At 35.9% G+C, this 26,534-nt stretch overlaps 1 long non-coding RNA gene across 2 annotated transcripts in view; it reads left to right on the top strand.

Annotated features, from left to right (window-relative positions):
* Window positions 1-26,534, top strand: part of LOC137225883 (uncharacterized) — a 193,001-nt gene that overhangs the window by 102,018 nt on the left and 64,449 nt on the right. For both annotated transcript variants that reach the window (XR_010944070.1, XR_010944069.1), the window contains exons 3-5: window positions 4,229-4,527; window positions 5,173-5,270; window positions 7,414-7,498. This is a non-coding gene — a long non-coding RNA (uncharacterized lncRNA). The remainder of the gene's footprint in view (window positions 1-4,228; window positions 4,528-5,172; window positions 5,271-7,413; window positions 7,499-26,534) is intronic.

The following is a 26,534-nucleotide window of genomic DNA, read 5'->3' as shown; positions in this document are numbered from 1 at the left end:
GTTCCCTTCCTTGTACCAGAATTGTGTTCTTATTTCAGAGTATGGAACCACTTGTAGCATTTTTTCCCTACTCTTAATAGTTCCAGCGAGTAGATTATAACCCTCACTAGGTCATTCCATATTCTTTGTTTATTTTATAACTTGCTCTAAGTGCCTTAAATATTAATGATTAATCTAATCTATCTTTGTATTCCATTCAGAGACAGCTAAACTATATTAATACAAGTTATAATCTCATTCTGCCTAATCATCAGACCTTAAATTTCTAATATACTTTATACATTTCTAAGCTATTTTCTATATAGAAAAACCTCTCTAGATCCTTTATGCAATAAGGGTGGTATGAATAAATAGATTAAATTAAAACTACATTATAAAATTTGATTTTCACACAGTCTTATGAAGAAGATAAAGCAGATTTTATTATTTTCATTTATAGATGATGAATCTGAGACACATAGAGGTTAACACACTTGCCCATGCTTTCCCAGTTAATTAGTGACAAGAAGAGTCTGGAACCCAGGTCCTCTAATTCCAGTTCACACTTTACTCCCTTGATGATGGCCTGCTTAATATTCTGTTTTACACTCTAGTTAGTCTTGGGGACATCACAAAACAGAAATATCAGACTTTGGAGAAGTGGGATAGAAGATGGAAAATAGGATGAAAACAGCTTGCTCCAGTGCCAATGTGAACTTCACTACTTAGGAGTTGTTTGGCTTTGGGCCAAACTTACTCAACAACTCTGAACTTTCTCTTCACTTGTAAAATGTGAATGATTACATATAACTTGAAAGGCTGTTGTCCAAAAGAAATAAGATTTTCTCTTTGAAACTAATTTTTAAATGATATACTTTATATACATCACCTATATTATTGTGACTGTTAAGCCAAGTCTTTAATTATCCTTATTTGTCATATAACAGAGAAAACGTAATTTAAGTAATTCCAAATTTATTCACTTTTAGTTTTTATACAGTTTGTTCTCCGTAATTAGAAATATAACATCGTCTTATTATTAGAAGGACATAAACATTTAAAAATGAATCTGATCTTTCTATTCCTAGATCTTTCCTTTTTTCTATCCTTACAGAGAATAGATAGCACACTTCTTTGATCAGTGGTTCTTAAAGTGTGGTCCCTAATCAGCAGAATCGGCACCACCTGGGAATTTGAAAGAACAGATACAGATTCCAGGGTCTCTCCCCAGACCTACTGAATCAGAATCTCTTGGGTTGAGGTCCAGTTATCTGTGTTTTAAAAAGCTTTCCAGTTGGTTCTGACTCATGCTAAGGTTGGAGAACCAATGCCTTAGATTAGTGTAAATTACTATCTTAAAGTAAATCCTGCCAAATCCACAAATATTCATTGAAAGGCTACTAAAGGTGAGGTACTGGGCACACTGAGTAGAGAATTCAAATATAAAGCAGATCTCGTGATTCCTGGTTCTGACGTTTCACAGTCTGGAAACAGAAATAGGGAAGGGGAAAGGACTGTGCCACGTAATGCAAGCATTAGGTTTAAAATCCAGCTCATTCAGGTTAGAACTGGCAAATGCTTTACTTCAGAATCCAAGGATTTCCCTGTTCTGTAACATTGGAGACTTATCCCACATGCCCAAGAATAGGTTCTTGACAGGATGCGTTTCTTTCCTATCAGCATCATGGATCCGGAACATACCTCAGAGCAGTCAACTTCTCTTAATATGAGCAGGAGAGGGAGAGGGAACACAATATCTGTTCAGTCACAAGACATCTTTCAGGAGAGAGGGAAATACCTTTTGTTCTGCTCTGCTCCTTGAGCAAAGATACATTGGAGGAGGGATGGCGGAAGAAGGGGAGAGGCCACAAAAAGGCAGAAGAAATGGTGATACCACAAAGATCAGGTGAAAAACTCCCTCAGAAGTCAGCCGGCCCCATAGAAAGCCTGCACGGGTGTCTCAATAAAGTGGAGGAGAGGCTGCCACTCCCCTGAGAACATTCCCTGAATACATGTCATCAGAAAGTGGTTCAGGAACAGAGACTTCCCACTATTTTGAAGCCATAAACAATTGGGGTTATACTCTCACAATGTATATTTGTTTGGGTGTTTATTTTTATAACTTTGATAAATATACAATTAATAAGACACAGACAATAGAATTTAAAGTCTAAAAGCACGCCACTAGAATGGCTAATATTTTCTTTGCACAACCCATTGGTCTGCCCTGTTCACTTCGCTGTGGAAGTACCTAGCTCAGATTAAGGTTAAAAGGAGTTAGAGTTTGCAGTGGGAAAGGAAAGATAGGTCTGCTCACTGTATCTTCAAGCAGCAGTGATCCAGATAGACATGTAAAGGCTGCTGTTTTCAATGGTTAATATGTGTGTGAATATGCTGGATCCTCTACCTAGTAATAGTGCAAAGTAAGTTTTCTCCCATCCTGATGCTTTCTCACCAGGTTCCTTGAGAATCCAGGGCAGCTTCGTCTAGTGGTGGTGTGGTCACCATGGCCTGTAAGGACAGGAATGTCTCGAAAGCAACTTAAATGTATTTGGCTGACATGTTACCCCTTTCCCCATAACTCAAACCCACAGTTCCAGAATCAAAACAAAACAAAATGTTGCAAAATTAGCCCTATGCTTGTAGGTGCTTTGGAAAGGTGGGAGGGTGTTAAGGGGAAAGGGCTTTGAGAAACCCAAGGCAGGTTTAAAGGTAGAGCTTTAAATAGCAATTCAGTGAAGAAGAATTCAGGAAACACCAGGAATTGGAGCCAGATATGACTCATAATCATGTGAGGAAACCTCGGGTAGGTTTTAGATTAATATTTGTTTCTGTTAAATGATGTTTTCGTGTGTGTGTATGTATGTGCAGCAAGAGCAGAAATATGAAGAAGGTGGTTTTGTTGGAGGGAAAACAACAGAAGAAGTAAGTCAGGTTGATCTAGAAATAAGAGCCAGGCACCTCAGCCTGAGCTCTCAGATTCTTTAGGCCAGGAATTTAACCTATCACAGAGAGGGTATCCACACAATACTGTATTTATAATCATGAAACCCAAGTCAGAAGATCAAGAGCCTTCCCTTGGTATCTATTTTTGGACTGAATGTCCTCTCTGAATAATGAACTGCCTAATTTACTGCCTGATACTTATCTTACTTTATGGCCAGGATCAAGACATTCAAATCCTTCTCCTTATGTCCTCCCACACGTACCTTGTGTGCACTCACCTTAATGTGACAAACATTGTCTTATTTGTTGTGACTGTGTGGCCAAGATCAGGATGACTAAATCCTTGCCTATAGCCATTTATCTCCACTGTGTGAATTGTAGGAATATATGTAGGAAAGAGAATATGCTAGAAATATATACCCTTATTAGTAATTTCAGATGGAAACCAATGCTGTATGTAGTCTATTTGCTGTGAACCGAACTTGACCTATGTGTGAGCCTCAAGGATTCCTTTTTTTTGTCATTAATTAGAAGGAAGAAGACCCCAGACCCCATTAGTGTTGTGAGAGGGGAAAGCGAGATGAGATGTGGTCCGATAGACAAGCCACCCCAAAGAGAACTTTCTATATGGAAGTAACAGCTTCTAACACTGTCTCACTTCTCTCACAGGTGGAACCAAATCCCCCTGCTAACACCAGTACAGGTCTTGAGGATGGAATGAGAGCAGGGGAAAAGGGGGCATAGACTATATCGCTTTCTATAATTTACAGTAGTTTATTTTTTTTTATTTGTATGAAAATTACCACTTTCAAAAATCAATGGGAGGGCTTCCCTGGTGGCGCAGTGTTTGAGAGTCCACCTGCCGATGCAGGGGACGCGGGTTCGTGCCCTGGTCCGGGAAGATCCCACATGCCAAGGAGCGGCTGGGCCCGTGAGCCATGGCCGCTGAGCCTGCGCGTCCGGAGCCTGTGCTCCGCAACGGGAGAGGCCACAACAGTGAGAGGCCCGCGTACCGCAAAAAAAAAAAAAAAAAAAAAAAAAAAAATCAATGGGAATCCTCAAGTACTAAATCTATATATTTTAGGAGTAAAAGATGAGCCAAGGTGAAGATACACTGTTACCTTCTATAATAATCTTGATTTGACAATCAGTTTTACTATCATTATTCGACCAAATATAGAAATATATTCTTCACAAAATTCAGAGAAGTATTTTGGGAGCTTTCTGGATTCTTAAGTTTTCACATTCCTGACCAACGATGCAAAAATCCTTTTTATCTCACTTTTCAATTCTGTTCTTTTAGTGGTAACTTCCTGGAATACATATTGAAAATAATTCCTATACCATAAAATCTCCATGACTAATTTGCCATGTCTGCCATTGGTGTGGAAAAAAGGAGTGGAAGTGTATATTCATGTATTTGACATTCAAGAAGAATGGGAGTAAGAAGTGAAAAGAATGAAGGAGAATAAGAAAGGCCGGTGAATATTTGTGTTGTATGCAGAAAGTGAGATATGGGAGGAATATCATATGAAGAAATGGAAGATTCCCAAGGAGAGGGCAAGGTTTATGCTTCAAGATCACATGACAAGAAAGTACCAGGTAATTGATATAAAATAATTTTAATATTTTGGTGTCAAAACCCCTCAAATCTATTCACCCTTAAAAGGTACTAAAAACAAGCTCCAGCAGGAACGAGCTTGTGGCTCTTTGATGTAGGACAAATTCAGGAAAGAGCCGTTGGAGCCCTACGAGGGAGTTTTCCCAAAGGATTATAAAAGGATGCAGTGTTGAGCCAGTGCACATTCCTTCTCACGGTCTCCTTTACCTTTTCCCTGCTTCCTTTCTGAAGTCGCTTGTTGTTTATGGCTGATCATTTAAGGCTTCTTCCTTTAATGGAATTCTTTAGCCTTTGACTTGCCTGTCACCACTGAGTTTTATACCTTTGTTATAAGGCAGTGAGCTTGCTCCACACACAGTCCAAACTGAGCAAAAAACCCTTCAAAAGCCCCCCAAATGATGGTATTGTTCTTTTTAACATAAACTTATAGAATGAAACAATCTGTTTCATTCCTGGTGTTAGAACAGCTGGAGTGAAATGAATAGAGGGGGCTGAGCAGTTTTGCAAAATCTTTGATAATAGAGAAGTACAAGTGTTCCCCGTCAGCAGTTGGATGATAATTTCTCTGGTATGAATGATGTAACCAAGTGGTTGTATATTACTGCCCCATTCTTTCTTGTCCCAAGACACCCTTGGAAACGCGATGCTACGTCTCAATGGGATTTTCCAGTACAAAGATTCTTTTCAAAGAACATAATTGTGGATACACACCACTCCTACAGAGGTAAGTATACTGAAGATGTGCCAAAACATTAGGGCAGAAATTCAGTTCCCATGACACACAAGCAGGAATCTAACCATTTGCTGCAATAAATACGTTTCTTGTGGACTCTGAGATTATAAAATATACACTCTCTATAAGACTCAAATTGCTTGTTTGTTTATTTTGGAATCAAACAAACTGATAGATTAAACGAGAGAGAAAAATATACAGGAATACAGAATACTTTTGTTCCACAGCTAAAATTGTATATTTCTATTGCTATCTAACATTACAAACCGCTAGGTGTGGGTAGTGATGTAAAGAGATAATTTGTTGCTTCACAGTGGTTAAACTTTTACTTCCTTGACTTTCAGAGACTTTGTAAGTGAAACAAACAAAATAAACAACAGCAACAATAAAAATCTTCCAATCTAAGGTTCAGCCAAAATGACATTCAGGAGAAAAAGAGTAGTATAATAACTGGAGGCAAAATGAACATAAATAAAGAAATCATTGGGTGTCAGATTTCTGGAAAGCATGCTATATGCGCAGCAGTTGAATAAACCTGCCTTTAGACATATGAAGAGCTACTATGTAGAACACAAAATGGGCATAATTTGGATAGCTCTAGATGGAAAAATTAGAAAAAATGGGTAACCCATAGAGGGGCAGATACCAGCTCAAGATAAGAAAGTACATTTTAACTACATATACTAAACAGTAGTAATGATCAGCATCATGAGAATTTTCAAACAGAGATGAAAGGACTCCCTGCCATCATTTCTGAATTTCCCAGGCTATGATTTTGAAGCTATGATGGTAAGTTTATACTTGGGAAAGTTAATTCACTTAGGAGCATCATGAAGAATGAAATATAAAGATATTCTTCTGTTAAGAAGTGGGAGGTAAGGAATGGTTCCAGAGCTATAGGCTTCAGTGGATACTTGTTTTGGTCTAGCTATCATTCCCACTCTCTTTTTTAGACAAAAGTCACCCTGATTTTCAGAAAAAACTCAACTCTCCCTTATTCTTACATCATTTAGTTGAGGTTCACATCCTCCAGTTCTAGGGGAAATCTTGACATGGGTTTGCTGAATAAAATCATGACATCCATGGCCACAGTGATTGGTTGAGCCATGAGTGTGTGATTCATAACCAGCCAGTAGAGTTAAATGAGGAGTCTCTGTGCTACAGTTGAGAGGTCACAACAAAAGCCTAGTGCTTCTGGAAGCCATCTTGTCCTCATGACGGAAGAGCCTATGTGAAGATAAAGTCAGCTGAGGGTAAAGCAGAGCTGAGATGGGGGCAAAGTAAAAAGGAGTAAAAATACATGTAAGCTCTCGAAAGCAGCCATGTTAAAACTAACTCTATTATATTTATTCTTTGAGTCCTCTTCCCCTTAAATAACTATTCTTAAGGTTATGTGAGTTGGTTTTCTGTCACATGCTACCAAAGTGTTCTGATTACCACTTAGATGTCCAGTGAGAAGCATTAGTGTCAAGTCCCTGGACAGTCACCAGTCACCAAGGGCCAGGAGAAAAACAATGGAAAATTTGGTCTCCTCATGGTTTCGCCTAGGAGCTGGCCCTGAATATCATACACTATTGATCTAACCAGATTCTCTCTTCACATCATTGATTAAATCTTATTTTTTTTCTCTACCTCTGCTAAATAATTTAGTTTACTTATACCTTTTCCAAACTAATCACATCTGATTTCCTTTATTCTAGATTTCAGACCATCTTACTTTTTACAGGCCCAAATACACAGATGTAACTTTGTGGATGAAAGAAGTTGATAATTAAATTGATTGAAAATGTTTACCTGTTACTGTCTTACTGTATTCCACCATTCTCCATTTCTTTATTCTTGTATTGAGTTATTTATTATTGTTATTATTGAGTTATGTATTTGTGTTTCATTTGAATACTCTAGAAAGAGGGGATTTTTATGAATGCTTAGAAGGATATAGTATTTATATAAACATTTTATGTCTATTTTGATATTGTATTTGTAATTTTTAAATTCTCCTTAAAATACTTTGGTCAGGTCCCTGGGAAATATTGTTTTTATTTGCAAAGGAATTTAATACAATTTGATTAGACACAATTTCTAGTACATAATGAATCCTTAAGCAGTTGTTTTTCTGTTTTATTTCTGATAGAGTGTGTCTTGCGGTGACAGAAGACAGCATGATGAGGAAGTTAAAGAAGTAAGAAAATTAGAATTTAGAATGTCAGCATCTTGAGGTAGGTAAATGCTATGGGTTTCTCAATTTCTCACTTTTCAGAAAAAATTTTTTAATTGAAGTATAGTTGATTTATAGTATTGTGTTAGTTTCTGGTGTACAGCAAAGTGGTGCAGTTTTATACATATATATGTATATATATATTCTTTTTCATATTCTTTTCCATTATGGTTTATTATTCCTTGTGCTATACAGCAGGACTTTGTCATTTATTCATTCTATATTTAATAGTTTGCATCTGCTAATCCCAAATTCCTAATCCATCCCCCACCCAGCCCCCTCCCCCTTGGTAACCACAAGTCTGTTCTCTATGTCTGTGAGTCTGTTACTGTTTCATAAGTTCATAAGTAAGTTCATATTCATATTTTATATTACACATATAAGTGATATCATATGATATGTGTCTTTCTCTTTTTCACTTATTTCACTTGGTATGATAATCTCTGGGTCATCCATGTTGCTGCAAATGTCATTATTTCATTCATTTTTTATGGCTGCATAGTATTCCATTGTGTGTGTATGTGTGTGTGTGTGTGTGTGTGTGTGTGTGTGTGTATCACATCTTCTTTATCCATTCATCTGTTGATGGACACTTAGGTTGCTTCCATGTCCTGGCTTATTGTAAATAGTGCTGCAGTGAACATTGTGGTACCTGACTCGTTTTGAATTATGGTTTTCTCAGGGTATATGCCCAGTAGTGGGATTGCTGGGTCATAAGGTAGTTCTATTTGTAGTTTTTTAAGGAACCTCCATACTATTCTCCATAGTGGCTGTATCAATTACATTCCCACCAATAGTGCAAGAGGGTTCCTTTTTCTCCACACCGTCTCCAGCATTTATTGTTTGTAGATTTTTTGATGATGACCATTCTGACTGGTGTGAGGTGATACCTCATTGTAGTTTTGATTTTCATTTCTCTAATGATTAATGATGCTGAACATCCTTTCATGTGTTTGTTGGCAATCTGTATATCTTCTTGGGAGAAATGTCTATTTAGGTCTTTTTTTAAATAGTAATACATGTATAGAAAACAATAGTACTTATTCTGAATACTAAAGTTAAAAGACAAGATTGCTGGCAATTAGGGGACTGGCCGAAGTTTCAGCTCCTCTAGTCTTATCTGACTAGTCTTAGGGCAGAAGGAAGCAATATTCTGGGCTTACATTGAACTTAAAACCATCACCAAAGCTAATTATTCTGAAGTTTGGTCACTTTTCAGTGACCAAATGGCTCCAAGAGGAACAGAACTCTTGCTTATTTTCCCACTCAATTCAATTTCAAAACATTTCAGTAAAGAGCAAGAGAGATCATTTTAGTATTGCAAACTGTTTGCTGAGATAAGGAGAAGTTTGTTCATAGGAATTATTCCAGTTAAGAATCTTCCTTTTAAGGATAGCTACACCATATACCTCAATAGTTGAGAATCTAGTTTACAGAAGGCTTGAAACTTGAGTCTCTTCTTGCCTTCATTTAACATTTTGTCAAGATACAAATATAGCATCTAGGACCTCTGACTTCGTATATGAATGCACTAAACATAGAAAGTTACGGTTGAGGGTTATGCCTGCAAGAATGTAAAAGTGTTTCTTTTATTTGAGGACTCATACAGATAACATATGTAAAAGCTATAGACAACAAACAACACAATCTTTTTCGTTGTGGTCTCCCTAATAGCAACACTTTACAAAACCAAAGAGCCAACATAAAAGTCAAATTGTGGTTTAGATAATAGAAATGTTTACATTTGTGTAGTTTAAAGAGATCTGACTTAGAAATCTGGGGTTATGGGTTTAGTCTAGGCTCTGTCTCTATCCTCTGCCGGTAGGCAGTCTAGACCAACGCTGCTCAGACTTAAGTGACTGTTGGGATCACTGGTCAAGCTTTTTAAAACTACAGATTCCTGAGCAGATCTAACTTAAGAGATTCTGACTCAGCAGGTCTGGAGTGGGAGGCATACCTCTGCATTCCCAGTAAACCTAATGTGCTCATCCTTGAAAATTCACTGGTCTAGACCTCAGCTGTCCTCAAAATTATAATGCAGAGATCCAATTAGGCATATTGATTATAGCCCCCAAAAGTAAAAGGAGACAACAATTTCTACTGTTGAAAGGGAAAGAAATTTCTGTTTAGAAGTTCCATACTTTAAAATGTTAATAAAAGTTTAATTTATATTAATAACTAAATAATAAAAGAGAAATATATTTCTCACAAACACCTTGTGAGAAAATATAGAATGAATGTTGGCATCAGGGTCCAGAAATGGAAATAAAAGCATTGGACGTCCAAAGTTATCCAGATGGATAGCAGGAGACTTAGGACTAATCTTGTCTCTCAACTTCAGAGTCCTATTTTCTTTTGTTTATACTTCACAGCTTTTATAAGTGAACAATATCCCCTTTACAGTCCGTTATCATTCATGGTATTTAGAAGGAGTATTCTGTTTTGCTTGGGTCAAACATGCCCCTTGAACATAGCTTTGTAGCAGAGACAGATAATAGTTGAGGAAGAAGAAGAAGAAGGAAAAGGAGAAGGAGCAGGGGAAGGAGAAGGGGAAGCCGAAGAAGCAGCAGCAAAGCACAAAACAAATAGCATTTTCTGGAACAAGATACTTGTCATCTTTGAAGGTATCAGCAGTGCAGACAAGACAGCCCCAGTCTGGACTGTTAAGAATCTTCAACTCAATATACTCTTGTGGTTCCATATATATATATATATATATATATATATATAATTTCATTAATTGAGATGAGACACCAGCTATGAACAGTTGTAGCTAAGATTGCAGTTCTGTACCTTCTGTCTGAACCTAATTACTGTCCCATACCAACAAGTATTTTCTCTGACCTCACCTTCAATATCTCAGCTGCTGGAAAATAAATCCCCACACATTCCTTGATTAATTTCCTGTTCATGCTTGTAAGTTAATATTGAGATGCTAAGCCAGAAGGTGGAGGCATTGTTAGTGACAACTAAAATTAAAAACAAAGTGAGAACTAATTTGTTTCTATAGCTGTCAATGGGGACCCCTCTGAAGGAATGCCAAGATGTAACTCCAGTTGCTGTGTTGTGCTAACAGGGATTGCATCAGTTTGTGCACCTCCAAAAAACACCAGTCATTTGGCACGTAATGATATTTCAGGCCATCCCATAGGTTGGGCCTCTTGATGTTTTTGTTTTATTATTTTTGTTTCGGATATATTTTTATAGACAATTTTCACACAACAGCTTTGCTACTCTTAAATATGAAAACAACCTGCAAAGGATATTATTTGACTTCCATTCTTTTAGTTGTTACATCTTTTAGCCCATTCTTTTTAATCTTGAATTTGGAAAATTAATTTTGAAATAGTGTCTGAATTGTGTGCAAGGCAAAAGAAATGATAATAGTTATTCTGTAACATGTCTCCCTGACTTGCACATTATAGACCAGTAAAATTAAATAAAAATAAGGACTGATGTAGAATTAGCAATTTTCTATTTAATGAAAAGAACAATGAAAATATAATATCTCTTATTATAATTCTCTCATTTATCAACAGTAAATATTTTTGAAAAATAAGTATAAAAAGTGTAATGTAACACGTTTTTAAAATAGACTTTATGAAAAATACAATGTCCAGTGATTTTTGTTCAAGATGTACCCTTGAAAACTTTGTTGAGAACCTAGAAATGCCAAGAACCCCTGTTTTAGAGAGAGAGAGAGAGAGTCAATTATCTGCTCAGTTTAGGAGAAGGTCACATGATAGGCACGATGAAGTGGTGATTTTGTAACTAGCTAAGCAGTACTTCAGGGTACCTGGGAAAAAATGATCTGCTCAGTGACTAAAGCTCTTAGAAATTTCAGTGCTTCCCTTGATATTGGCTAACTAGTGTTCATGGGTCTGGCCAATAGCTCTGTCTTTTTCTTATCAAATCTTGAAAGGCTTGTAAGTATTCCGTCACCATGAACATTTTGAGGATTTTATGCCCCATGACTTATCATAATATCTGTAGGAAAACGGGATTTGTTTTTAAAAACATTTACCTTGCTGCGAATGTTTGCTTGTCTTCTGTCATATGAGATGAGCATTTTGTCATGCTAGAAGAAAAAATGGCATGCTTTCAGATTGTGTATGGTTTTTGGCACATGAAGTTACATAATCTAGTGGAACCCTATGTGCTCAGTACAGCACAGGCTGGTGAGCCCCTGTCTGGTCAGGACCAGAATAACTAGACTTCTTGGCCTGTTGCCTGTAGGCTGTATATATTTGGCCTTAAACACCCTGCCAGGCTGGGTCTTACAGTGAAAACCCACAGATGGTCAGCAGGAGAGTAACATCTGGTATCTGCTCCTTTGCTGTGGTGCTCCAGGCTCAGCAGTGAAGGTAGGAGACAACTACTTCAGTGTCCAGTTGCAGAGCTCACTGTGTCCATTTTGAATAAAGATCTTTTGGAATTTATTTCAGATTTCCAGGGAGGAAATTATGTAGCCCCAGTTGTGCCTGCGGTGGGAACTCGGTTGGTTGATTGGCAGTGAGTTGGAGTCAGAGCTGAGGGGAGTGGCCCTACCATTGTTTTATGTATATTGAATTCATCTGTCTTATTGTGGACTAGTTCTGCTCTTTTAATTTTTGTCATGCTAGCTGTACGGTAACTGCACTAATAATATGTATGTTCATAAATTGGATCTTGATGGGAAAAATTCTGTTGGATTCAAAAGTATTAAAAGAAATTTCAGCATTACATGTGTCAATAAATGGAAGACCTTTCAGATTCACTAACTCTAATTTTTAACTGTTTTAATTTTTGAACGGTTTTAAACATTGATTTTAAAGTTGTAACACCTGTTTCTGATTTTTTTTACTAGTGATGACTATTAATTATTTGAAGATATTATCATTGAAGTGTCTAGACTTGGATGTGCTTGTATCATTTTAGGTACAGATGTGTTATAAAAAGTTATAGAAGTGCTCCCTAGTGCTCCTGGGCAGGGGTGGGAGTTCTGGCTATCTGCTGGGACTCTACTGATACCACCTGGGCACCGTGTGATTTCAAACCCCCTTGAGTGTGAACAGAGGCTGAGTGGGGAATTGGGACTGCTATCCCAAACTAGTAGTGATGTAGTGTGCCCCATACTCCCTTGTTGGAGCGGCCTGAGAGGAAGGCAGCAGAAATCAAAGATTTAAATAATATCCAGAGTTTCATAACATGATAACCCGAAGTCCAAGTTCAATAAAAAATAACTAGTCCTACCAAGGTTCAGGCAAGTCTCAGCTAGAATGAAAAAAGACAATTTTTAAATGCCAATACCAAGAATATCTGCAGAAACTTTAGAGTTATTTGACAAAAGATTTTAAAAACAGTCATCATAAAAATGCTTCAATGACCCATTAAATACACAGTTGAAACAAATTTTTAAAATCTTAGTAAAGAGATAGAAAATTTCAGCATATAAATAGAACACAAAAGAAAAACGAAATAGCAATTTAGAATTGAAAAATTAAATTAAAAACAGTAAAAGTAAATGGGCTCAACAGCAGAAAGGAGGGAATAACGAATCAGTGAAGTTGAATATAGACAATAAAAATTTCCCAATTTGAATAATGAAGAGAAAATAGACTGGAGAAAAAAAATCAACAGAGACTTAAGGCCTCTAGGACAATAGCTAAAGATCTGTTATATTATGGAGTCCTGGAAGGACAGGGGGAATAGGACAGGAAAATATACCATATCTTGGGCCATATAACAATCTTGGTAATGTTAAAAGAATTGAAATTATACAAAATTTGTTCTCTGACCCAAATAAAATCAAACTAGAAATCAAAACTAGAAAAATAACAGGAAATTCTCCAAATACTTAGAAACAGCAGACTTCTAAATAATTTATGGGTCAAAAAGAAAGTCTCAAAAAGATATTTATCAAACTGAATAAAAATGAAAATTCAATATACCAAACATTTATGTGACACAGCTAAACCAACAATGAGAAGGAAATTTGTAGCACTAAATACTTACATGAGAAAAGAGGAAATCTCAAATCAATAATTTTTACTCCTACTTAAGAGTCTAGAAAGGGAAGATCAAATATACTTATAGCAACCAGATAGAAGGAAATAATGAAAATAAGAGCAGAAATAAATGAAACAGAAATGAGTAAAACAATGAAGCAAAAACCTGCTTTTTTTTTTTTTTGCAAAGATCAATAAAATTTACCAACTGACAAAGAAAAAAGAGAGAAGGCAAAATTTACCAATAGCTTTAATAAATAGGCTATTTAACTATGGACCCTGCAGACATCAAAAGAAAAATAATAGAATGCTATGAACAAATCTTCTCAGATAAATTCGGCAACTTAGATGAAATGGACCAATTTCTGGAACAGCATAAACTACCACAAATTACCAAATATGAAATAGATAATTTGAGTAGTCCTGTAACTATTAAGAAAATTGAATTCATAATTTTAAAACCCATGAAAGAGAAATTGCCAGGCCCAAATCATTTCACTGGGGAATTCCACTGAATTTTAAAAAAGAAGTAACAGAAATTATACACAATCTCTTCCAGAAAAGAAAAGACGCGGAATATATGCTAATTCATTTTATTAAGCTGACATTACACTAATACCAAAACTAGATAAAGACAATAAAGAAAAAGAAAACTATGGTCTGATATCCCTCATGAGTCAGACACGAAAATTTTTAACATAAGGTTAGCAAACAGAATTAGGCAGTATATAAAAATAATTATATGCCATGACTAAGTGGGGTTTATTACAGTGATGTAAGATTGCTTCAATATTAAAAAACTATTAATATAATCTATATTAACAGCCTAAAGTAGAAAAAGCATATGAACATATCAATTGATACAGGAAAAAGCATTTGACAAAATTCAATAGCCATTCATGACAAAAACTCTTAGAAAAATAGGAATAGAGGGAAATTTCTTCAATATGATAAAGAGCACCTATAAAAAACCTACAGCCAATACTTAATGATAAAGAATTAGACTGCTTTTCCCTTACAGTCAGGAGCAAGGCAAGCATATCTGCTTTCACTATTGTTATTCAACATAGTGCTAAGTCCTAGCCAGTGCAATAAGGTTGGCAAAGGAAATAAATGCCATACAGGTTGGAAAGGAAGAAATAAAACTCTTCCTCTTTGCAGATGACATGATTGTCTACATAGAAAATTCCTAAGATTCTTCTTAAAAACTCATAGAAAATAAGTGAGTTCAGCAAGTCTGACGGATACAAGATAAATGTCCAAAAAGGAACTGTCTTTCTATGTGCTAACAATGAACATATTGGACACCAAAAGTAAAAACACAATGACACAACTGCTCAAAAAAAGAGAGAAATACTTAGGTGTGAACCTAAAACAACATGTACAGGACTTATGTGCTGAAAAATACAACATGCTGCTGAAAGATACCAAAGATCTAAATAAATAGACAGATAAACTGTGCTCATGGATTGGAAGACTCAACATAATAAAGATTTCAATTGTGTTCAAATTGGTATATAGGTTTAATGCTATTGTTATTAAAATGCCAACAAAATTATTTTGTAGATATAGAGAAGATTATTGTGAAATTTATATGGAAAGGCAAAGGAACTAGAATAGTTAACACAATTTTTGTAAAAAGAGAATGAAAAGGGAGAAATCAGTCTACAGAATTTCAAAAATTATTATATAGCTAAAGCACTCAAGACTGTGGCATTGGTGAACATACATATAGGTCAATGGAATACAATAAAGAACCCAGAATTATATCCACACAAGTATGCTCAACTGAATTTTTAAAAGATGCAAAAACAATTTAATGGAGGAAGGATGGCCTTTTCAACAAAAGGTGCTGGAGCAATTGAATGACAATAGGCAAAAATATAACCTTGACCAAGACTTTATATCTAAAATAAAAATTATCTCAAAATGCATCATTGACTTAAATGTAAACATAAAATTATGAAACTTTTGGAAAAATTATAGAAGAAAATATTTGGGATCTAAAAGCATGATCCCTAGAAGGAAAACTGAATTAATTGTATTTCATCAAAATTAAAAACTTTTGTTCTGCCAAAGATGCTTTTAAGAGGATGAAAAAACAAACACGCCACAGACTTGGAGAAAATATTTGCAAACCATATATCTTACCAAAGAATACTCTCTAGAACATGTGAAGAACTCTTAAAATTTAACAGTAAAAACCCAAGCAATCTAATTAGAAAATAGGCAAAAGACGTAATCAGACATTTCACTGAAGAGGATATACACACGGCAAATAGGTTCATTCAGTAATGTTCAACATAATTAGTCATTAGGGAAATGCAAAATAAAAATACAAGATATCATCACATACCTACAGAATGACTGAAATTTAAAAACAGTGGTAAAACTAAATGCTCGTGAAGATGATGAAAAATTGGATTACTCATATGTTGCTGGTGGAAAAGTAAAATGGTTCAGCAACTCTATAAAAAGTTTTGCAATTTAAGGAAATTAAACATGGAAAAACCATACAACCCAGTAATTTCACTTCTGGGCATTTATCCCTGAGAAATAAAAACTCATGTTTAAAAAATTAAGACGAGATTGGTTCAAGATGGCGGAGTAGAAGGATGTGCTCTCAGTCCCTCTTGCAAGAACACTGGAATCACAGCTAACTGCTGAACGATCATCAACAGGAAGACACTGGAACTCACCAAAAAAGATACCCCACATCCAAAGACAAAGGAGAAGCCACAATGAGACAGTAGGAGGGGAGCAATCACAACAAAATCAAATCCCACAACTGCTGGGTGGGTGACTCACAAACTGGAGAACACTTATACCACAGAAGTCCACCCACTGCAGTGAAGGTTCTGAGCCCCATGTCAGGCTTCCCAACCTGGGGGTCCAGCAACGGGAGGAGGAAATCCTAGAGAATCAGACATTGAAGGCTAGCGAGATTTGATTACAGCACTTTGACAGAATTGGGGGAAACAGAGGCTCCACTCTTGGAGGGCACACACAATGTAGTGTGCACATCGGGACCCAGGGGAAGGAGCAGTGACCCCATAGGAGACAGAACCAGACCTACCTGCTAGTGTTGGAGGGTCTCCTGCAGAGGTAGGGAGTGGCTGTGTCTCACCATGAGGACAAGGACACTGGCAGCAGAAGTTCTGGGAAGTGATCCTGGACGTGAGCCCTCCCAGAGTCCACCATTAGCCCCACCAAAGAGGCTGGGTAGGCTCCAGTGTTGGGTTGCCTCAGGCCAAACAACCAACAGGCAGGGAACCCAGCGCCACTCCTCAGCAGACAAGCAGATTAGTTTTACTGAGCTCTGCCCACCAGAGCAACAGTCAGCTCTACCCACCACCAGTCCCTTCCATCAGGAAACTTGCACAAGCCTCTTAGATAGCCTCATCCACCAGAGGGCAGACAGCAGAAGGAAGAAGAACCAAAATCCTGCAGCCTGTGAAACAAAAGCCACATTCACAGAAAAACAGACAATATGAAAAGGCAGAGGGCTATGTGCCAGATGAAAGGACAAGAGAAAACCCCAGAAAAAACTAAATGAAGTGGAGATAGGCAACTTTCCAGAAAAGGAATTCAGAATAATGATAGTGAAGATGATCCAGGACTTTGGAAAAACAATGGAGGCAAAGATCAAGAAGATGCAAGAAATGTTTAGAAAAGACCTAGAAGAATTAAAGAACAAACAAACAGAGATGAACAATACAATAACGGAAATGAAAACTACATTAGAAGGAATCAATAGCAGAATAACTGAGGCAGATGAACTGATAAGTGATCTGGAAGACAGAATGGTGGAATGCACTGCTGCGGAACAGAAAAAAGAAGAAACAATGAAAAGAAATGAAGACAGACTGAGAGACCTCTGGGACAACATTAAACACAACAACGTATGCATTATAGGGGTCCCAGAAGAAGAAGAGAGGAAGGACCCAAGAAAATATTTGAAGAGATTATAGTCGAAAACTTCCCTAACATGGGAAAGGAACTAGTCACCCAAGTCCAGAAAGTACAGTGAGCCCCATACAGGATAAACCCAAGGAGAAACACGCAGAGACACATAGTAATCAAATTGACAAAAATTAAAGACAAAGAAAAATTATTGAACACAGCAAGGGAACAATGACAAATAACATACAAGGGCACTCCCATAAGGTTAACAGCTGATTTCTCAGCAGAAACTCTACAAGCCAGAAGGGAGTGGCATGATGTACTTAAAGTGATGAAAGGGAAGAACCTACAGCAAAGAATACTCTACTGGGCAAGGATCTCATTCAGATTCAATGGAGAAATCAAAAGCTTTACAGACAAGCAAAAGCTAAGAGAATTCAGCCCCACCAAACCAGCTCTACAACAAATGCTAAAGGAACTTCTCTAAGTGGGAAACATGAGAGAGGAAAAGGACCTACAAAAAACCCCCCAAACAATTAAGAAAATGGTAATAAGAACATACATATCGATAATTACCTTAAACATGAATGGATTAAACACTCCAACCAAAAGACACAGGCTGGTTAAATAGAAACAAAAACAAGACCCATATATATGTTGTCTACAAGAGACCCACTTCAGACCTAGGGACACATACAGACTGAAAGTGAGAAGATGGAAAAAGATATTCCATGCAAATGGAGATCAAAAGAAAGCTGGAGTAGCAATACTCATATCAGATAAAACTGACTTTAAAATAAAGAATGTTACAAGAGACAAGGAAGGACACTACATAATGATCAAGGGATCAATCCCAGAAGAAGATATAACAATTATAAATATATATAGACCCAACATAGGAGCACCTCAATACATAAGCCAACTGCTAACAACTATAAAAGAGGAAATAGACAGTAACACAATAATAGTGGGGGACTTTAACACCTCACTTTTAACATCTCAGAGAAGAAAAAGAAATAAAAGGAATACAAATTGGAAAACAAGAAGTAAAGCTGTCACTGTTTGCAGATGACATGATACTATACATAGCGAATCCTAAAGATACCACCAAAAAACTACTAGAGCTAATCAATGAATTTCGTACAGTTGCAGGATACAAAATTAATGCACAGAAATCTCTTGCATTCCTATACACTAATGGTGAAAAATCTGAAAGAGAAATTAAGGAAACACTCCCATTTACCACTGCAAGAAAAAGAATAAAATACCTAGGAATAAACCTACCTAAGGAGACAAAAGACCTGTATGCAGAAAACTATAAGACACTGATGAAAGAAATTAAAGATGATACCAACAGATGGAGAGATATACCATGTTCTTGGATTGGAAGAATCAATATTGTGAAAATGACTATACTACCCAAGCAATCTACAGATTCAATGCAATCCCTATCAAATTATCAATGGCGTTTTTTACAGAACTAGAACAAAAAATCTTAAACTTTGTATGGAGACACAAAAGACCCTGAATAGCCATAGCAGTCTTGAGGGAAAAAAATGGAGCTGGAGGAATCAGGCTCCCAGACTTCAGACTATACAACAAAGATACAGTAATCAAGACAATATGGTACTGGCACAAAAACAGAAATATAGAACAATGGAACAGGATAGAAAACCCAGAGGTAAACCTACGTACCTATGGTCAACTAATCTATGACAAAGGATGCAAGGATATACAATGGAGGAAAGACAGTGTCTTCAATAAGTGGTGCTGTGAAAACTGGACAGCTACATGTAGAAGAATGAAATTGGAACACTCCCTAACACCATACACAAAAATAAACTCAAAATGCATTAGAGACCTAAACGTAAGGCCGGACACTCTAAAACCCTTAGAGGAAAACATAGGAAGCACACTCTTTGTCATATATCACAGCAGGATCTTTTTTGATCCACCTCCCAGAGTAATGGAAATAAAAACAAAAAAAACTAATGGGACCTAATGAAACTTAAAAGCTTTTGCACAGCAAAGGAAATCGTAAACAAGACGAAAAGCCAACCCTCAGAATGGGAGAAAATATTTGCAAATGAATCAATGGAAAAAGGATTAATCTCTAAAATATATAAACAGCTTATGCAGCTCAATATTAAAAACAGCATATGCAGCTCAATATTAAAAAAACAAACAACCCAATCCAAAAATGGGCAGAAAACCTAAATAGACATTTCTCCAAAGAAGACATACAGATGGCTGGGAAGCACATGAACTGCTCAACATCACTAATTATTAGAGAAACGCAAATCAAAACTACTGTGAGGTATCACCTCACACCAGTTAGAATGGACATCATCAGAAAATCTAGAAACAACAAGTGCTGGAGAGGGTGTGGAGAAAAGGGAACCCTCTTGCACTGTTTGTGGGAATGTAAATTGATACAGCCACTATGGAGAACAGTATGGAGGTTCCTTAAAATCTAAAAATAGAATTACCATATGATCCAGCAATCCCAGTACTGGGCATATACCCAGAGAAAACCATAATTCAAAAAGACACATGCACCCCAATGTTCATGGCAGCACTGTTCACAATAGCCAGGTCATGGAAGCAACCTAAATGCCCATTGACAGACGAATGGATAAAGAAGTTGTGGTACATATATACAATGGAATGTTATTCAGCCATAAAAAGGAATGAAATTGGGTCATTTGTAGAGACGTGGATGAATCTAGAAACTGTCATACAGAGTGAAGTAAGTCAGAAAGAGAAAAACAAATTTCGTATGTTAACGCCTGTATGTGGAACCTAGAAAAATGGTACAGATGAACTGGTTTGCAGGGCAGAAGTTGAGACACAGATGTAGAGAACAAACGTATGGACACCAAGGGAGTAAAGCGGCCGAGTGGGGGGTGGGCGTGGGGGTGTTGGGTGGTGGTGGTGTGATGAATTGGGAGATTGGGATTGACATATATACACTAATATGTGTAAAATGGATAACTAATAACCTGCTGTATAAAAAAATAAAATACAATTCAAAAATTAAAGAATTAATGCTACATAGGAAATTATTAGGTCAGCTAAAAAATTGGCATATGGTTGTTTGCTTGGATAAAAATATTGTATCAATATTAAATTTCCTGAAGTTGAAAACTCTACTGTGTAAGTGTAAGAAAATATTATTATTTAGAGGAAATGCTCACTGAAATATTTGGGGGTGAAGGGCTTTACACAAGTAACTTACTCTTGAATCGTTCAGAAAAATGTTATGTATATATATATAATTTGTGTGTGTATGTGTGAATACATGTCGATCTTGATGTATATGGAAGAGAAACAGCAAACAATAAAGCAAATAGAGTAAAATGCTAAAAAAAACCCGAAAAAACAAACCAAAAAAACCCATGTTTACACAGTAACTTCTATACAAATGTTCATAGCGTTGTTATTCATAATAACCAAATATTGGAAATATCCAGGATGTTCTTCAGTGGATGAATGGCTAAACAGTGTTAGGTGCATGGAATACTATTCAGAAATTATAAAAGGAATGAACTGTTGACACACAGAACAACTTGGGTAAATCTCCGGAGTATTACACAATGAAAAAAAGCCAATCCCAAAAAGTTACATACTGAATGATTTCATTTACATAACCTTCTTGAAATGACAAAATTATACAAATAGGGTACAGATTAGTGGTTGCCACAGTTTAAGAGTGAGGGAGGGCATGAAGACTATAAAGAGAAATGTGAGTAATTTTAGCAGTGATAGAAATGTTCTGTATCTTGGCTGTATCGGTGTCAATATCTTGGTTGTGATATTGTACTATGGTTTTGCAAGATGATACCACCGGGGAAAACTGAGTAAAGGGAACATGAAATCTCTAAAAATTCATATTTAATACATCCCTTAATATTTGGAATTTGTTCTTATCACAGGTATATAACATAAAGAAAAATATGATTAAATATTTTCATTAAGCCCAACATGAATGCCCACCAGGTTCATTCCATTTTACGGCAGTATACGTTTCAAAGAAACAAAGAATTTTAGCATAAGAGGAAATGCCACAAGAAAAAAAAGAATTTTTTAAATCACTGTTTCCCAGCCTCCAATAAGTACAGTACATTATCCTGCTGTCTTGTCATATGAGACCAGAAAACTATATTCTTGTTCAAACCACGAAATTAGAAAAAAACATGCAAATTAAGTGTGAAACATAAATTATTCTGAAAACAAACAAGAAAAGCAACATTAAAAGAACAGGGTCATCAAGGGAAATTCAAATCCAGGACACAGCTGTATAAAACCTTAGAAAGTGAGGAGTGGCAACACTCATGTAAAGAGGGAAAGGATTATAGGAAAAGAGAATGCTTGATGAAAAAGAAATAGACTAAATCTATTTTTATTTAGAGGAGACCATTTCAAACTAGTTTAATTACTGTTTAAAAATATCTTTAAGGAGCAGCTTCCACTTACATTATAGATGACAAAATGAAATTTTGCTTCATTTTGTTGAGTGTCTTTATAGGATGTATAAAATGAATATGCTGTTACCTAATGTGGTCAAAGAAGGGATTACTCATTCATTCAGTCACCAGTTCAACAATGTTTTATTGTTTCCCTGCTATGTGATAGACATTAGTTCAAAATTAAGGAGGTATAGTCCTCAATTTTCGTGTACTTAAAATCCTGCCTGGGATACTGGTTATGAAATATAAACAATTATTACAGGGAAATGTATCAACACAGGTATTCCTAGAGCTCAAGCAGAGCACAAAGAGGCCCCTAGTCATACAAGGCACAAGGAGATTAAGTTTTGAAGGATATAAGAGTTATTCTAATGAACAAAAAAAGATGGTGATGGCTATGGTGGTGGTAGGTGGTGAGAGGTTACTGACATTCCAAGCAGAAGAACCCAAGAACCCATTCTGAGATATAGTGGTCTGCAAAAGCTTGAAGCATTCTAAAATTTACATGACTTAGGTTGGGCCAGAGGGTATATTTTAGCTAGGGGTGAAAGGGACATGAAGCACAAAGGGTCTGTGTGATAAACTATATAAACTAAGATTTATATTATAAAGCATGAGAATGAATTGAAGGATGTAGAATTGAGGGGACTGATATGATCTGTCACATGTTTCAGAAAGAAGTCCATTCAAGCTGAATGGTGGTGGGCTTTAGAGTACCCCAGAATTGGTAAGAAAAGCAGTGAAGATTCTATTTTAGTAATGTTCTCTTGTATCTAATATCTGCAGTTAATAAGAAGTTATCATTTATGAAATTGTGCCAGTCATTCTCATATCCATTTAGTGCCTTTATCCTGCTCTGCTCCATCAAAAAGTGGCTGATCTCTGCAAAGTACATTTCCCAGGCTCTTCTGTCCACTGAGCTTCTAGTAAACTTTGGCCAATTGGAGTTATTGGTGGGAGATTGGAGGATGAGAAGAAGAGAGAAGTCAGGGTATTTCTCCAAACATTTCATTGTACTATAGTTTAGGACCCAACGTACTTTTTTTGTTGTTGTTTTTAACAGGGCCCCAAGAATAGTTGAGCAGTGTGATAAGATACCTCCAAAAATAGCTATACATGTGAGATAGAATTTGGTAAGTTTCAAAACAAAGGTACAAAGTATTCTTAGAGCTCAGGTAGGGAGTGAGAGCTATCAGCTGATCCCCCCCAAAAGATGGGTTTCATAGGCTGTTTTGTTTTAATTCACTCAAACCATAATTCAATCAATTCTGAGGGCTAGAGTTGAAAGCATCGCAAAGTTTTGTCTCCATTGCATCATTAACCTTCATAAGATTCCTAGTCTCCTGGTGTTTCTCTCTGTATGTCTTCTCTGAGCCCTATTTCTATATTTCCAGTTTGGGCACATATCTGATAGAAAAGGTAGAGGCAGCCAGGGGACCTGGTATTTACCAGGGATACCAGAACTGATGATGTGGATTGGAAGCAGCATAAAAATTTTGGGATCAGAGCCGATTCACAAATTTCTGAATCCAGAGCAGAAAATACTTAGAAAGAGTACTACCAACATATACAAACTGGAAAACACACAGATTTCCTATATGGATGTGGAAGAGGAAGGGCTTTTTGGAGGTGGAGGGTGGGGGTATAATAGCGAGAAATTCCTCCTTAAATTTTAATATGAAAAATATCGTCCATCTGTTGAGTATTGATTTTGGTTTTGGATTATGCTCACTTGTGTCAGAAAGATAAATCAGGTATAATAGAGGAAGAGGACCTGGAGACAGTACTTATTTCTGCTACGTGGACAAAGAGAAAATCAATGACAGTAACACCAGCAGTAGTGAAAAACCACCTATAACAACACAACTTCTCTTCCTTTTAGTATAGGGAGACTCATAGTGCATGGCACACTCAGTAAATATTAGTGCTCAGTAAATTGGCTTAATGAATGAATGGCAAAATAAATGACAAAGTGCATTTTTAAACAGCACTTGAATAAAGCATAATTTTTAAGACGAGAGGCTGGAAATAAAGCATTCTTTTAGTTATCTGTAAATCCAGGAGGTTTCCAACATGTACACTGAGACCAAAATTATTTATATTATTTTTAATAAATGAGTTTTTAATTCTTGGCTTGAAACAGGAGGTCAAATTTTATAGACACCTCAAAGATTTTCAAAAAAAATCTGTCCTCGAAATGCAGAGGACCTGAAGGTAAACCTCCTGCATGATGCAATCATATATTGACATCTTCATTCCCTTCCCAAAGTATGAAATTAAGCCTTCTTTTATTTTAATGATGAAAATACTGGATCTACAGTATGGAAGGGTAAACTTGAATTTTCTTAATAATAAAAAAATACAAAGTACCATTGGCAAAACTGCAATATCCTTCCAAAAAATGAAGCACAATAGACAGAATATTCCAATGGGCAGATGTTAACTTAAAGTGCACATTGTTTGGAAAAGGAGTTAATTAACAACTTATTAATTGGATAGAAAATCTGAAACTGTTGTACTTCTAGCAAATACATAATTTTCTGCAAGTATTATTAAAGCGTTTTTGTTGTACCTATTAAAGATTCTTGTCTCTAAGTTAATTTCATTATGCTAATAAGCTATCATCGTTACAGAACCTAAGCTTTGATCCATGTTAATTGTCGTGATCTTCAAAGACAAAGTCACCACTTACTTTAAATGAATTTTACATCTTTTTAAAGAATCACACGGAAATTAGGGGAAGTAATTAATTTTTTATTATGTGTCTCAATGTTTTTAAGGGAGGAAGTCAATGGTATTGGCTAGAATTCATTTTAACATTTAACTGGGGAAAACAGCATGAGGCAAAAAAAACGTTCAGATGCAAAAGATTAAAGAAAATTTGAAACTGGGACCTAATTTGTCTTGATAAACTTTGGTGTTTAATATGCTTCTTTTGTTCTCAGTGTGAAACTGCAGGGTTTTGATTTGTAAAAACTTTTTGAAGAATTAATTCTTTCTAGTTTTTATTCATTTTGTTGCCTTTCTTTTACAGTAAGACAAACAAGTTGACCTTCAAACCATAACACTTTTAAATATCTGTGAACTTACAAGGTTAAATCTATTAGTGATCTGATATTAGCTATTGTACACTAACAGAATATGTTCCTTCTGAAGCAGATTAGACCTAGCTGTTTTATATAATAACTAGTTATTTGAACCTTAAGGGGTATAAGGAATAATATTATTAAATTATTTGCATTTCTCTTTGTAAGAAGAAAAGGTCAAGTGTGGAAATATTAATGTCTTCATTTTAGAAAAGATTTTTTTGTATGAAGATAAAATACACTTTAAGAACATATCTGAAGTGGAAAATTACTGGTTTTGTCTTTGTTGTAACCAGAGTGAGTGATGTGCAAGTTAGAGACATTCTTTAAGTTCCTGTCACGCTAGGTACAAAAAAAGGATCAAAAATCAGAAAAGGACCAAAAACCAGAAAGGTAAAGCATAATAGGATATATTTTTTCTTAAACATTCAGAGAGAAGAAATGAACTGCCAAAATTTAATTTTGTAACCATTTATACTATATCAAGTCACCTGACATTCTTTTTGGAAAGATATGGGGTATGAAAGATATATTATAAACATACATTTTAAAAAAAACAGAATTCTCTAACTGATGTAAATAGGTACTTCACAGAAAATGGAAAAATATCAAATGAGTTTCTTAGAGAAAATCTAGTGGCTCTAATGTAATGGTTAGCAAAGAGAAACATCTCAATGCAGCAAACATGCTAATGATGAAATGCTACCTTGCTATGAAGGATTTCTGACACCCATTGGAGAAGTAATGAACTCATCATAATGATTTCTTGATATGTAAACCAGTAGTTCTTAATTCCTTCTGTGCAAGAAAACCACCTGGTGATGGCAAGAATGTGAATTCCAGCATGGTGCCCAAGGGTTTATGTTTTTAACAAGTATTGTTAGGTGATTCAAATGCATATGGTTAATGGACCACAAACCTTCAACACTGATAAGATTAATAAGAAACTCAGTTTTATCTGACTTTAAACTTTATCAGACTTTAAAATACATTTCAATTCATAAAATTCTTTACTAGCCAAGGTGCTACTAATCTATCTAGAAAATAGGCATGGAAGTATTAGTAACATTTTATGTGTTATATTAGAATTACAAAAAACAATAAAATAAATTATATTAATTAAGGTATGCAAAAATATACACCTCAAACTAGTATTGTCCTCTTTAAAACTGTGAATGTATATACCTTTTCTGGTACAATTGCCATTTTACACTGTTTGCATACTATAATAATGGCATTTGATGTTTGTAATATGGAGAAATTGGATTTTAATCTTTTATGTTCTAGCCCAGTGTATGATCCAATTTAAGTTTATTCATTTTATCTACTAAACATGGCTGTTTTTTAAAGATCATAACTATAGACACAGGTCAAGCGTTTTCTATCCCTGAGATTATTATAAAAACTGTGCCGAAGTTTCTGAAGTTATTTATATGAGTTTTTATGATACTTTAAGTTCTGTACTAATACATGAACATGTGTTCCATGTGCCTTCTTACCAGTTTTAATAGACAAAACCACACATTTGCATGTGTACAAAGGTATAATTTCTCCCAGACCTGCTGGGATGGTTCTACATTATATTTTAAGAT

Source organism: Pseudorca crassidens, chromosome 6, assembly GCF_039906515.1.
Source record: "Pseudorca crassidens isolate mPseCra1 chromosome 6, mPseCra1.hap1, whole genome shotgun sequence".
Taxonomy (NCBI): Eukaryota; Metazoa; Chordata; class Mammalia; order Artiodactyla; family Delphinidae; genus Pseudorca; species Pseudorca crassidens.
Note: the sequence above shows the minus strand (reverse complement) of the source record. Positions and strands in the feature narration are given on the sequence as shown.